Source organism: Erinaceus europaeus, chromosome 6 (assembly GCF_950295315.1).
Source record: "Erinaceus europaeus chromosome 6, mEriEur2.1, whole genome shotgun sequence".
Lineage (NCBI taxonomy): Eukaryota > Metazoa > Chordata > Mammalia > Eulipotyphla > Erinaceidae > Erinaceus > Erinaceus europaeus.
Window position 1 is genome coordinate 67744267 of NC_080167.1, and position 14374 is coordinate 67758640.

The window sequence follows — 14374 nt, forward strand, 5'->3', positions numbered from 1 at the left end:
AGTGGGGGTTGTATTGCTAAATGGGAATCTGGGGAATGTTGTGCATGTAAAAAAAAAAAAAAAAAAAGAAGTAGAAACGCACAGCAGAAATTGACTGAGTTTGGAGTATGGCACCAAAGTAAGAAAGCAGAAGTATACTAGAGTTTGCAGTGAGTACCTCCCTAATACTTCCTCTCCACTTTTCCAAGCTTTGGGTCCATGATTGCTCAACAATTTGTTTGGCTTTGTATGTTAACTCTCTTTTCAGTCACCAGGTTCCAGGTGTCATCAGGATGCCGGCCAGACTTCCCTGGATTGAAGACACCACCAATGTGTCCTGGAGCTCAGCTTCCCTAGAGACCCATCCTACTAGGGAAAGAGAGAGGCAGACTGGGAGTATGGACCGACCAGTCAACGCCCATGTTCAGCGAGGAAGCAATTACAGAAGCCAGACCTTCTACCTTCTGCAACCCTCAATGACCCTGGGTCCATGCTCCCAGAGGGATAGAGAATGGGAAAGCTATCGGGGGAGGGGGTGGGATATGGAGATTGGGTGGTGGGAATTGTGTGGAGTTGTACCCCTCCTACCCTATGGTTTTGTTAATTAATCCTTTCTTAAATAAAAAAAAAAATGTAAAAAAAAAAAGAATAAATAAAATAAATAAAAATAACAACAACAATAGTAAAACAATGATAAACAAGGGCAACAAAAGGGAAAAAATAAAAGAAACTTTTTTAAAAATTTAAAAATAAGAGAAAAGAGAAGAGAAGTAAAGAAGAAGGGGAAGAGTTCCTGCTGAGGGTGTTGCTTGTGGTCCAGGTTCTCATTCTAGAGTCCAAGCTGAGTCACTGACCATTAAACTGAAGACTCACATCTCCAGACATCCAACAAAGACAGACACCAGTACAAATCAAAGCCAAGTGCGCACGTTCCTGTATCTCTGCCTTTGCTGGGCGAGGCCGCGCCTTCAAACCCCAAATCTGGTCACCCTCCAAGGCTGGCCTGGGTCATGTGGAGGCTGAGGAGACCCACAGCTAGCTTTCAGGACTCATCTGAGAAGACACCTGTCCGGAGACTTGCGATGGCAGGACCAGCTGATACCATAAAGGGGGAAAGATATTTTCTCTTTCTCATTCTCTCTCTATCTCTCTATCTCTATCTCTCTCTCTCTCTCTCTCACACACACACACACACAGCTCTCACACAGTAGGAAGCAGGGGCTGGAAACAGAAATGCCTCTCGTTTGTGATACTGGCCTGGTGACTGCGACAGGGGCTTTGCTCTCGGAGAGAAAAGCCTATAAAACAATGACGAGCTGCCCAGAAAGGCTTAGCCCTGGCGTCAGGCCTGTGTCTGGAATACCAAGAGCAGGCCTGAGTGGGTCCAGGCCTCCGTCCTCAACGCCTGCACCGGGCATTGCACTAAGTGTGCGTGTGACTGCGGGGCTCGGCGGGTAAATCGGTCTCCTATCTGGTCAGCTTCAGAGGAGCTTGTGTCCAGAGAGAATCCAGAAGCCCACACCTGGCAGACACTCTGGACAACAAAGCAGGTGTGGATGGGCTTGGAGCTTTATCCTCAAAACCATCTGGTTTCCATGGGCTCTAGTTGATAGCTCATCCTAGAGTAGCTGACATCGTGAGAATACACATGTCAGACAGAGAGATCAGGTGCTTACAGAGAGAGAGTGAATGTTATATACTGTGCACTATTTTCAGCACTTTTAAAAGCTATGTATATTGTGGTCTGGGAGGTGGCACAGTGGATAAAGCATTGGACTCTCAAGCAGCACGTGTACCAGAGTGATGGTCTGGTTCTTTCTTTCCTCTTATCTTTCTTATTAATAAATGAATAACATCTTTAAGCATTTTTTTAAAATAGGGAGTCAGGTGGTAGCACAGTAGGTTAAGCACACATGGTGCAAAGTTTAAGGACCCGTGTAAGGATCCTGGTTCAAGCCCCTGGATCCCCATCTGCAGGGGAGTCGCTTCACAAGCAGTGAAGCAGGTCTGCTGGTGTCTGTCTTTCTCTCCCCCTCTGTCTTCCCCTCCTCTCTCCATTTCTCTCTGTCTTATCCAACAACAACAACAACAGCAATTACAACAATAATAATAGGGAATTTTTTTATTGTTGTTGTTATTATTACTGTTGTTGTTATTGATGTCATCATTGTTAGGGCAGAGAGAAATGGAGAGAGGAGAGGAAGACAGAGAGGGGGAGAGAAAGATAGACACCTGCAGACCTGTTCCACCGCCTGTGAAGCGACTCCCCTGCAGGTGGGGAGCCAGGGGCTCGAACCAGGATCCTTATGCCGGTCCTTGCGCTTTGCACCACCTGTGCTTAAATCGCTGCGCTACCGCCCAACTCCCTTTGTTTTTTTTAATCTTTATTTATTGGATAGAAACAGTCAGAAATAGAGAGGGAAGGGGGAGAGAAAGAGGGAGAAAGAGAGACACCTGCAGCACTGCTTCACCACTCGCAAAGCTTTCCCCCTGCTGGGGGGGACAAGGGGTTTGAACCAGGGTCCTTGCACATTGTAACATGTGCATTCAACCAGGGGATGCCATCATCCCCCCCACGACAGATTCTAATGGAGGGAATGTGGATAGAACTCTGGTGGTGGGAACTGTAATGAACCATATACCTGTTATCTTGCAATTTTGTAAATCAATTATTAAATCACTAATAAAAACAATTCTTGGTCAACCTTTTCCCTCTGGGTGATGCTAAAGTGACACTGAGAATCCTAGAACAAGCCGGTAACAGCACTAAACTCACTCCAGGCTCAACCCAGACCTGCCAGTAAGGTTCTCTCTCCTTCCCTGCTGAGTGAGTGAGTGAGTGAGTGGTGAGTGAGTGAGTGAGTGAGTGAGTGAGTGAGTGAGTGAGAGCAGGAGCCAAGGTCAGCCGGTATTGTGTGCCCAGTGGGGTCAGGTCTGACTCTGAAGGGTGTCGTCCAACCTCCACAGCCCTGGAACAGCCTCCTGAGTCACACCCCACAGCCTGCCTCCCAGGCTTCACCCCACTGGAGCTAGCTGCCATGCCTGTGGGCTGTGCCTGGTGCTTCCCCAGCCGGCACCCTCACCGTGGCCTCTGCCAAAGGGCTGGGCAGCCTTTCCTGTCTATCTTCCTGCAGCAGCTATGTTTTCGACAGGGAGAGTCTCTCATGAGTCTCTACCCCAGCTCCCCTCCTTAGACGCCGGTCAGGGTTGTGTGAGGATGAGATTAGGAGGGTGGAACCACCCTGGGGCCAGGGGGGGCAGCTGGCTTCACCTGCACTAGACACAGGCCTCCCCCAGGCCGGGTTCATGCTCCTTGGGGGACAGAAGGCCTGAGCTGTGAACCACAGAGGGCGGAGGCCCTGGGGCTCTAGGGACTGGGGATTGGGGGTTACCCAGCCCAGTAGCAAAGCTGTCCCTACCTTCCAATAAGTGCTTGTCTGAGTCTACCTGACAAGACTTCCTCTGAATCACACAAAACAGACTTTCATACGGCGAGTGTGTTAGACCACGACTAATCCTGTATACTGGGTTTGAATTTGAGGGGAGGACAACATGGCACGGTAGTTTACACAATGAATTTTGGTGCCTGGGGCATCGGAAGACCCAGGTTCAATTCCTGCACTACCATAAACCAGAGCTGAGCAGAACTCTGCTAAGGGAAAAAAAAAGAAAGAAAGAAAGAAAAGAAAAGAAAGGAGGTATCAGTCTGAGGAGGAATGAAATAACTACTAGAGCTTTGGACTCTCAAGCTTCAGATGCTGAATTCACTTCTCAGCATCGTGTGTGCAGAGCAATACTCTGATACCACCTCTCTCTCTCTCTCTCTCTCTCTCTTTCCCTCTCTCTCTCTCCCTCTCTCTCCCCCCAGTTTTGTTTTCTTTTGTTTTTCTGTTTTTTTTAAATAATTTTTATTTATTATTGAGTAGAGACAGAGAGAAATGGAGAGAGATGGGGAAGACAGAGAGGGGGAGAGAAAGATAGACACCTGCAGACCTGCTTCACCACCTATGAAGCGACTCCCCTGCAGGCCGGGAGTCGGGGGCTCGAACCGGGATCCTTGAGCCAGTCCTTGTGCTTTGCACCACGTACGCTTAACCTGCTGTGCTACCGCCTGGCACTCCCCCACTTTTTTTTCCTTTTTCAAGATTTTTGAGGGCCCCGGTGGAGCAGTGGATTTGTGATTCAGGCACTGAGCCCCAGCAAAAACCCAGCAAAAATTAAAAAAAAAAAAGAGAGAGAGAGAGAGAGAGGCTGGGTGGTGGCGCACCTGGTTGAGCTCACATGTTACAATGTACAAGGACCCAGGTTCTAGCCCCCAGTCCCCACCTGCAGAGGGAAAACTTTGCAAATGGTGAAGCAGGACTGCAGATGTCTCTGTCTTTCTCCCTCTCTATCTCCCCCTTCCCTCTCAATTTATGGCTGTCTCTATCCAATAAATAAATAAAGATTAAGAAAAAATTTTTTAAAGGATTTTTTTTTATTGGGACCAGACGATGGCACTCTGGGAGAGTGCACATATTACTATGTGCAAGGACTTGGGTTGAAGCCCCTCTCCCCACCTGCAGGGGAAATGCCTCACTAGTGGTGAAGCATGGCTGCAAGTGCCTCGCCTTCTTTCTCCTTCTTCCTGTTAGTTTTCCTCTGTCTCTATCCACAAATTAATAAAGAAATAAATATGTAAAATAAATAAAGGTTTGTTTATTTACTTATAAGAAAGGGAGAGAGAAGCAGAGCATCATTTTGGCATAGGAGATGCCCCCAATTGAACTTGGGACCTCATGCTTGAGAGTCCAGAGCCTGGACCACTGTGCCACCTCCCAGGCCAGGCCACATAAGGTACCACGATCTTCTCTGGTTTAAAATAAATCTTTCTACTTTCTTTTTTCTTTTTTTTGATATTGGGGTTATCACTTCTTCTTCTTCTAGCGTTTGCCCTTCTTCCGTAGCCAGTCAACAGCGTCAGGTTGAAAGCTGTCAGGAGCTGCTTGTTGCTGGCTTTGAAAGTGACTGGGATCCATGTGGATTCAGTCGGCTAGGAAGGATCGTCAGTTTCCCCAATGAATGGGTACTCACGGGATGCACCACGAGAAGGTCGATCCAATGCGTCCCAGGCTCAGTGTCAGCACTAAAAATCCATCACTCCTGAAAGCCTTTTTTTTTTTTCTAATTTTTTAATTATCTTCATTTATTTATTGGATAGAGACAGCCAGAAATCGAGAGGGAAAGGTGGCATAGAGAGAAAGAGAAACAGAGAGACACCTACACCTACGACACTGCTTCCCCACTTGGGAAGCTTTTCCCCTGCAGGTGGGAACCAGGAACTCCAACCTGGGTCCGCACATTGTAACGTGCTAACGTGCGCTCAGCCAGGTGCGCCACCAGCCGGCCCTGAACTAACTTTTATTAGATACAAAAGAGATAAATTGGGAGAGGAGGGGGAGACAGAGAGAGAGAGAGAGAGAGAGAGAGAGAGAGAGAGAGACCTGCAGGGTAAAAAAAGAGCTCGTCAGGGAGCTAGGTGGTGGCGCAGTGGGTTAAGCGCACGTGGCACAAAGCGCAAGGACCGGCATAAGGATCCCAGTTCGAGCCCCCGGCTCCCCACCTGCAGGGGAGTCGCTTCACAGGCGGTGAAGCAGGGCTGCAGGTGTCTGTCTTTCTCTCCCCCTCTCTGTCTTCCACTCCTCTCTCCATTTCTCTCTGTCCTATCCAACAACGAAGAAGACAGGCAACAATAATAACTACAACAATAAAAAAAAAACAAGGGCAACAAAAAGGGAATAAATAGATAAATAAATAAATAAATAAACAAATAAATAAATTTTTTTTAAAAAAGAAAGACAACCACCAGGTAGTTTCACTCAGATGTGGACTATAGAGATCTGATTAATATGAACTTGCCCCCCCCAAAAAAAAAGCTAAACAAAACAGAAGCAAGCAAACTGTTTATAAGACTAGTGGTTATCTTTGGTGGGAGGGTGGGATACAGAACTCTGGTGGTGGGAACAGTGTGGAATTATACCCCTGTCATCTTGTTGTTTTGTAAATCAATATTAAATTACTAATAAAATTCGAAAAAGAAAAGAAATAAAGAAGGAAGAGAAAGAGAGCTGAACAAGAAATGCAGAAGGACATTGTAGGGCTAAGTCACTGCATGCCAGGCACACATATGTCAGCCTGGGGGAGGCAGGAGGGGACCTCAGAATGGCTAAGCCCTGGTAGCCTGAAGTATTGAATTCGCTTTAGAAAGTTCCTGTTGAGGGAGTTGGGCCGAGGTCTCGAAACTTGACATCAGGCTCAACCTGACACTGTTGACTGGCTACAGAAGAAGGGCAAACACTAGAAGAAGAACAGTGGTGCAAAGCACAAGGACCAGTCAGGATCCTGGTTCAAGCCCCCGGCTCCCCACCTGCAGGGGAGTCCCTTCACAGGTGGTGAAGCAGGTCTGCAGGTGTCTCCTGTCTCTCTTCCTCTCTATCTTCCCCTTCTCTCTCAATTTCTCTCTGTCTCTATCCAATAACAAATAAATAAAATTTTAAAAATTTTAAAAATCAAAAAAAAATTTTTTAAAAAAGAAAGTTCCTGTTGGGAGCTGGGCGGTAGGTAGCTCAGTGGGTTAAACGTACATGACGCAAAGTGCAAGGAACGGCATAAGGATCCTGGTTCGAGCCCCCCAGCTCCTCACCTGCAGGGGGGAGGTTGCTTCACAAGCAGTGAAGCAGGTCTGCAAGTGTCTTTCTCTCCCCTGTATTTCCATCCTCTCTCGATTTCTTTCTTTATTTTTTATTATTATTTTTTTTATTTATTGGACAGAGACAGTCAGAGATTGAGAGGGAGGGGAAGAGAGACAGAGAGACACCTGCAACATTGCTTCATCACTCATGAAGCTTTCCCCCTGCAGGCAGGGAGTGGGAAGCTCGAACCCAGGTCCTCGTGCACTGTAATGTGTGCGCTCAACCAAGTGCGCCACCACTCGGCCTCCCCCTCCTTTCTCTCGATTTCTCTCTGTCCTATCTAACAACTACAACAAGGGCAGCGAAAAATGGTCTCCAGGAGCAGTGGATTCCTAGTGCAGTCACCGAGCCCCAGCGATGACCCTGGAGGCAAAAAAAAAAAAAAAAAAAAAAGAAAGTTCCTGTTCATGGCTGTGGGGATGGCAGACCCGGAGGGAAGAGAGGTTCAAAGCAAAACTATGTGAAGGGTGATGAGTCTGGGACAAGGACATTTGATCAAACATCCCCAGAGGCTGACACTTGGTGGGGGGAAGGGGCGAGTTCGCTGAGTCACTCCTTGTACTCGTGTCAGTACCCAAGGCCTTGCCTCAGCCCTGACAAGCATTCAGTGAGCAGCTGAGAGACTTCCAACCCTGACACGCAACTCCTCAGCAGACTAGCCAGCTGCTGATCAGATGTTTCAAGAAACAAAAGTGTTGGGGCCAGGCACTGGTGCACCCTGTTAACACACAAGGACCCAGGTTCAAGTCCCCAGTCCCCGCCTGCAGTGGGGAGGGGAGGAAGCTTCAATAGGCGAGAAGCAGGGCTGCAGGTGTCCCTCTTTCTCTCCCTCTCAACTCTCCCTCTTTTCTCTCAATTTCTCTATAAAAGCAATAAACTAACGTAAAAATTGATTTTTAAAAAAGGAAGATGTCACGTAAAGTGTGAAACAAAGAGAACTTAAATTTACTTAAAGTCTCTAAATGACTTCCTTAAACAACAGTTCCAAAGGGCAAAGAAGAGAGGAGAACACAGCAGACAACAAACTGACAGTGTCTCCACTCCCCCCAAACTGGGGAACCGCCCATGGCAATCAGGATGCTGCCAGCCTTCCTTCCCCACCAGTGTCCCAATGTCCCAGGGCCTCCGCTCTGGCCACTTGCCGCCTGTGGGAGGAAGGGACCACAGCCTTCACATCTGGATTTTTCTCTGACCCTCTTCCTTCTGGGCTGTCCTCACTGCCCCCTGTGCCAGGGTCACAGTGGTATCACAGCCAGTGGGGTCCCAGCACAGTGTCAGCAGGGTGGTCCCAGGCTGACTCACCCCGGTCTTCCCCTCAGGGAGAAGTACCACCCGCCTCCCAGAGCAACTTCACCGACACCATTCCAGCAGCTTTTCTCACAAGCTTCCTGTTTTTGTCAACGCCTGTACGGTTTTGTTTAGTTTTTTTGTTTGTTTGTTTCGGTTTTCACCAGAAACCCAGTCCCTCTGCACCAAAAGAGGCCGAGACCGGAGGGGCACAATCCCAGCAGGGCTGAGTTTGGGTACAAGGAAAAAACAAAGAAACAAAAACCCACAAACCAGTGGTTTCCACTCCAGCGTGTGCATCCAAGCTCTGGACGCCCGGCTTCCTGGCAGCAGAAAGGAGGGGCAGGCTGAACCCAGGCCAGCATGAGTCACCGAGCTGCTATGACACCCTGCCAGCTGCCACCACCCGCCACTGTGCTGGGGCTGCTCCGGCCTCCATGGGCCACTGTCTGCCTGGATCCTCTAGCAGAGCGACCGGGGCCAAACAGGGCCAGCCTGGGGCAGTGGGGCCGAAAGCTCCCAGATCCCCTCACGCTCCCTACCCCCACTCCAAGGGGCCTGGAGAATCTTCCTGTGGAGGCCATGTAGTGGCACACCCAAGTGAGCACACACATTATCATGCACAAGGACCAGAGTTCAAGCCCCCAGACCCCACCTGCAGCAGGAAGCAGGGCTGCAGGAGTCTCTCTCCCCATCTCCCCCTCCTGTCTTGATTTTTCTCTGTCCTATCAAATTAAATAGAAAGGGGGAAAAGGGAAGGTAGAAAAGAAGAGAGAAAGAGGGAAAGAAAGAATATGGCCATAGGGAGCCAGCACCACCACCTGGCCCCTGAAACTCTGTGTCTGGAAGGAAGACTAAAAATTTTAAAAATAAAGATTGCTGGGGCCAGGAGATGGCTCACCCAGTTGAACATACAACTGGGTTTCGGGCCCTCAGCCACCACATGGGAACGACATGCTAAGTGGAGACTTCACATGTGGTGGAGCAGTGCTATAGTGTCCCTCTCCTTCCCCCTCTCCCTCTCCCTTTCCCTCTTTCTCTAAGAAAGGAAAAACAAAGACCATGGTCAAAGCCTCAGGGAAAACTCTACTCCTGGCAAAAAGGAAAAAAAAAAACCCAGTGTGGGGAGATTGGTAGGCCATGGGCTTGAGAAACTAGTTACTACTCTGGCGCTAGACTATCAGCCTCCGCTCCCGTGTGCAGCAACGTGTAGGAGGGTCTAAGCCTCCGCCACCGTCCCCGTGGTCACACCTTCTCCTGGCCCCAAGGGAGGAGTGTGGCAAGGACAAGGAAGGGTTTAGTGAGCTGAGGGGAGAGAGCGGAATTCACTCAGAATTCACTCGTTCTAATCACTGGCGCTGGATTGCATTTCAGGGGCTTGGTGAGTCTTCTTGGCAGTCTACTATGGACAAGACAGGAGATCTCATTTCTCCAGGTCACCTTAGTCAACAAAGGACAGGAAATACCAAAAATGGCTGACAAGATAAGAGATTTTATCACCACAACTTTTGACCAGGCATCTGGGATATCAGTCCTGAGGGCGCCAGGCAGTGACTCAGCTGGTTCAGAGCTCGCACTACAGTGCACAAGGACCCAAGTTCAAGCCCCGGTCCCCACCTGCAGGGGGAAAGCTTAGGGAATGGTGAAGCAGGGCTGCAGGTGTCTCTCTGTCTCTTTTCCTCTCTATCTCCCCACACACACACCCACCTCTCAATTTCTCTCTGTCTCTATCCAATAATAGATTTTTTTTTTAATCAGTCCTGGAGGGGGGGCAGATGGTAGCGCAGTGGGTTAAGTGCACATGGCGTGAAGCTCAAGGACCAGTGTAAGGATCCCAGTTCGAGCCCATGGCTCCCCTCCTACAGGGCAGTCGCTTCACAGGCGGTGAAGCAGGTCTGCAGGTGTCTATCTTTCTCTCCCCCTCTCTGTCTTCCCTTCTCTCTCAGTTTCTCTGTCCTATCCAACAACTGCAGCAATAACAACAACAATAATAACAACAACAGTGATGAACAACAGGGAAATAAAAGGGGGAAAACAGCCTCCAGGAGCAGTGGATTCATAGTGCAGGCACCGAGCCCCAGTGATAACCCTGGAGACAAAAAAAAAAATCAATCCTGAGGACTTCTAGCAGGAAGAGGTTCAGAATGGCTGTGATGGGTGGGGGTGGTAAATAGCATAATGGTTATGCAAAGAGATTCTCAAGCCTGAGGCTCCTAGTTCTCAGGTTCAATCCCCTGTACCACCTACCATAAGCCAGAACTGAGCGATGTGCTCTGGTAAAGAAGGAGAAAGAGGGGGGGAGGGGACAGGAGAAGACAACAACAGAGGGGCTGTGGCATCAGACTTGTGGTCATGAGGTACAGAGTTCAATCCCCAGCATCGAATGTGCTAGACTGATACTCTGGTTCCCTGCCTCCCCCACCTCTCTCTCTCTCTTTCACTTTCTCTCTCTCTATATCTGTGTGTTTCTGTGTCTCTCACACACAAATATAAAAGTAAATAAATAAATAAATAAACAAATAGGGGGCAGCAGGTGCCTCACCAAGTAGCCTCTTATCCCCTTTGACCAAAGAATAACACATCCCCTTTTTTAAATTTTATTTTTTTATTTTTCCCTTTTGTTGCCCTTGTTGTTTTTCATTGTTGTTGTTGTTGTTATTGATGTCATTGTTGGATAGGACAGAGAGAAATAGAGAGAGGGAGGGAAACACAGAGAGGGGGAGAAAAAGATCGACACCTGCAGACCTGCTTCACAGCCTGTGAAGTGACTCCCCTGCAGGTGGGGAGCCAGGGGCTCGAACCGGGATCCTTATGCCAGTCCTTGTGCTTTGCACCACTTGCGCTTAACCCACTGCGCTATCACCCGACTCCCAGAGGTCTCCTTTTTAACTAGTCTTCTCTGTGAGTTTTATTTACCGCTCAATCACTAGTTAAGTCTGCAGTTCTTGGAAGCAGTGCCATTCCACTGACAGGAGGGAAAAGAAGATACTTGGAACTCAGAGAAGGCACGAGCCACCAACACTAGGTGACATTCTAGTCCCCGAAATAGGAAACCTTACAACTTCCAGAAGGTCTGCAGTCTCTCTAACAAATGTCTGCCCAGCTGCTGCAACGGTTGTCTGAAGATATATCTCAACCTGTGCAGATGGTAAAAACTACGCCAGAAAATCAATTTTCCTTTGTAAGCAAGTGGACAGTAAGGCCAGTGACTTAGTCGTTTTTTCTCTTCAGACATGTGTAGCATCCTTCACCTGAGGAGTCTTTTCCTAAAGCCAAACCCCCTTTTTCAAGTCTCTTTACAAGAGAAGATTTTGCTTTCTTCCCTTCCCTAAGCACTTCTGTCTGAGTCTGTCCCTGACAATAATCACCCGCCAAGCTCTTCCGGCTGGAAGCTGCTTCTAGACGCCAGCAGCCGGGTTTGTGTTTTTTTTTTTTTTTTTCCTTAGTCATGACCACAGAGCTCCTGTCAGACCAGTCTCCTCACAGATAACAAGTATAAACTCTGGGCAAAATATCGCTGGAAAGCAACCAAAACCAAGCAGATACTGAAGTAGAGTCCACAGTTGGGGGAGGAGGGGGAAGGCACTGGTACTGTGCCTGTTTCCATTGAGACAAGTGGCCCAAATCTTACTGGGGTGAAGACCCTGGGGACAGTGTTTGAGGGGTACACAGTGACTTTTGACAGAAAGTGAAAGAGAAACGTCATGGGGAGGAAGAAGGGCTTGAGTTGTGTGTTGAGTTGTGAGTTGAGTTTCTGTACAGACCCTGGTGCCAGCAGCCCCCTCAGGAGGCAGATTTCCAGGAGCCCAGCTGAGGCAGAAACTGGAGTGTCCAGACACAACGGGGAGACAACGCTTACATCTGGGCTCAGCCACGTTAATACCTGCCAGTTAGTAAAGGGGGGGGGATGACGGGAGTCGGGTGGTCGCACAGCAGGTTAAGCGCACCTGGCGCAAAGCGCAAGGACCTGTGTAAGGATCCAGGTTCAAGCCCCCGGCTCCCCACCTGCAGGGGAGTCGCTTCACAGGCGGTGAAGCAGGTCTGCAGGTGTCTGTTTTTCTCTCCCTACCCGTCTCTGTCTTCCCCTCCTCTCTCCATTTCTCTCTGTCCTATCCAACAATGATGACAACAAAAAAACTACAATAATAAAACAACAAGGGAAACAAAAGGGAATAAATGAATAAATAAATAAATACAAAGAAAGAAAGAAAGAAAGAAAAATAAAAGAAAAGAAGGGTGATGGGGGGCCAGGTGGTGGCACACCTGGTCAAGCACACACATAGTACTAAGCACAAGGACCTTGAAATGATCCAGGTTCACGCCCCAACTCCCCACCTGCAGGGATGTCGCTTCACAAGTGGTAAAACAGGTCTGTAGGTGTCTCTCTTACTCTCTCCCTGTCCATCTCCCCCTCCACTCTCAACTTCTCTCTGTCCTATCCAATAAAATGGAAAAATTAGCCACCAAGAGTAGAAGATTCATAGTGCCGGCATCTAGCCCCAGTGACAACCCTGGAGGAAAAAAAGAAAAAAAGAAATAGAGATTCTTTCTCTCCTATCTTTCTCATGAATAAATAAATAAATTCTTAAAAAAAAAAAAAAAGTGGTCCAGGAGGTGACACAGTGGCTAAGGCACTAGACTCTCAAGCATGAGGTCCTGGGTTCGATACCGGCAGCACATGTACCAGAGTGATGGCTGGTTCTTTCTCTCCTCTTTTCTCATAAATAAATAAATAAATTATTTTAAAAAGAGAGAGAGAAAGAAAGAAAGGAAAGAAGGGTGATTAAACAAACATTGCAATTAAACTCAAAGACATAAAAATGTGCCTGCAATGAATAAAAGATAGAAAGTATTGACAGATCACTAGAAATTATTTAAAGAGAAGAATTCAGTGGTCCAGGAGGTGGCGCAGTGGATAAAGCATTGGACTCTCAAGCATGAGGTCCTGGGTTTGATCCCCAGTAGCACATGTACCAGAAAGATGTCTGATTCTTTCTCTCTCTCCTCCTATTTTTCTCCTTAATAAACAAATAAAATTTTTAATTAATTAAATAAATAAAAAAATTTTAAAAGAGAGAGAGAAGAATTCAATAAAAATTGTAGGAATTAAGTACATATATGTGAAATGTTCCAAATCACTGGATGGGTTTGATATTAGAATGAAAATCACAAAGAACAAGACAATGAATATGAAAATAGAGCAGGAAATTAGTCCTCTACACTGAAGAGCAGAGGAGAAAAGCAGGTGGGAAAAAAAATTAACAGAGCTTCAACGGCCTGTGGTACATCATCAAGACATTTCATGTAGGCACAATTCAAGTTTCAGAAGGAGGGGCCGGGTGGTAGCACACACAGCTAAGCATACACCACATTTCAATGCTCAAGGACCCAGGTACAAGCCCCTGGTCCCCCACCACCTGCATGGGGTGGAAGGGAAGCTTTATGAGGGGTGAAGCAGGGTGGCAGGTATATCCCTCCCTTCCCTCTCAATTTCTGTCTCTATCCAAAAATAAATAAATAATATCTCTAGAAGGAGAAGATAAAAATAAAACAGAAAAATATGAGGAAAAAATGGCCAAATGATCTCTCCAAAGCACTATGTCCCCATTTAGACTACAAGCTGAGTGTGAGGGATTCTGGGTTATACCTCTTCAGGGGTCCACACCGCATCTACAAAGTCAGACCACATGGCATATTCTCTACTGAGGTATATTTGTACGTACACTCATCAGGTTTACCAGGGGCAGGAGGTAACTTCCAGGAGAGCACACCTCTTCCTGGACACGCGACCCTGGACTTGGGCCCCAGTACCACATCGGAGTGTCATGGAGGCCTCACGGTACGGCAAACGTGTGAAGCCCTGTGCAGTTGCGGTAATTGGGGAGAAGGATCAGAGCCTCACACGTGGGCAATTTCACCATTCCAGGGCTCGCTCTTTAATTCAGAGAGACACAGAGAGCTAGCTCAGTGAGCCACTGTGCTTGGTGAAGGAATGGAGTTTGGGAATGCTAGAGGGAAGAGAGACCCTGATGTTTCTTTTTGGGAAGGGAGAGATTTCCAGGACTTCTGTTTCATCTTTTCAGGGCAACACACCACCATTTGATTTGATTCGCTCAGAGCTAAGCATCCATCTGTCACGGGGAGATAAGAAATTGTGCCCATGTGTCAACAGCTGTACTATGAACCATTAGCCCTCCAATAAAATTATTTCTTAAAATAAAAAAGTCTATTTATTTATTTATTTATTGCCTCCAGGGTTATCATGGGGCTCAGTGCCTATACTGCGTCACTGCTCCTGGAAGCCATTTTTTCCCATATTTGCTGCTTTTGTTATTGTTATTATTGTTATTGTTGTTGTTGGATAGGACAGAGAGAGA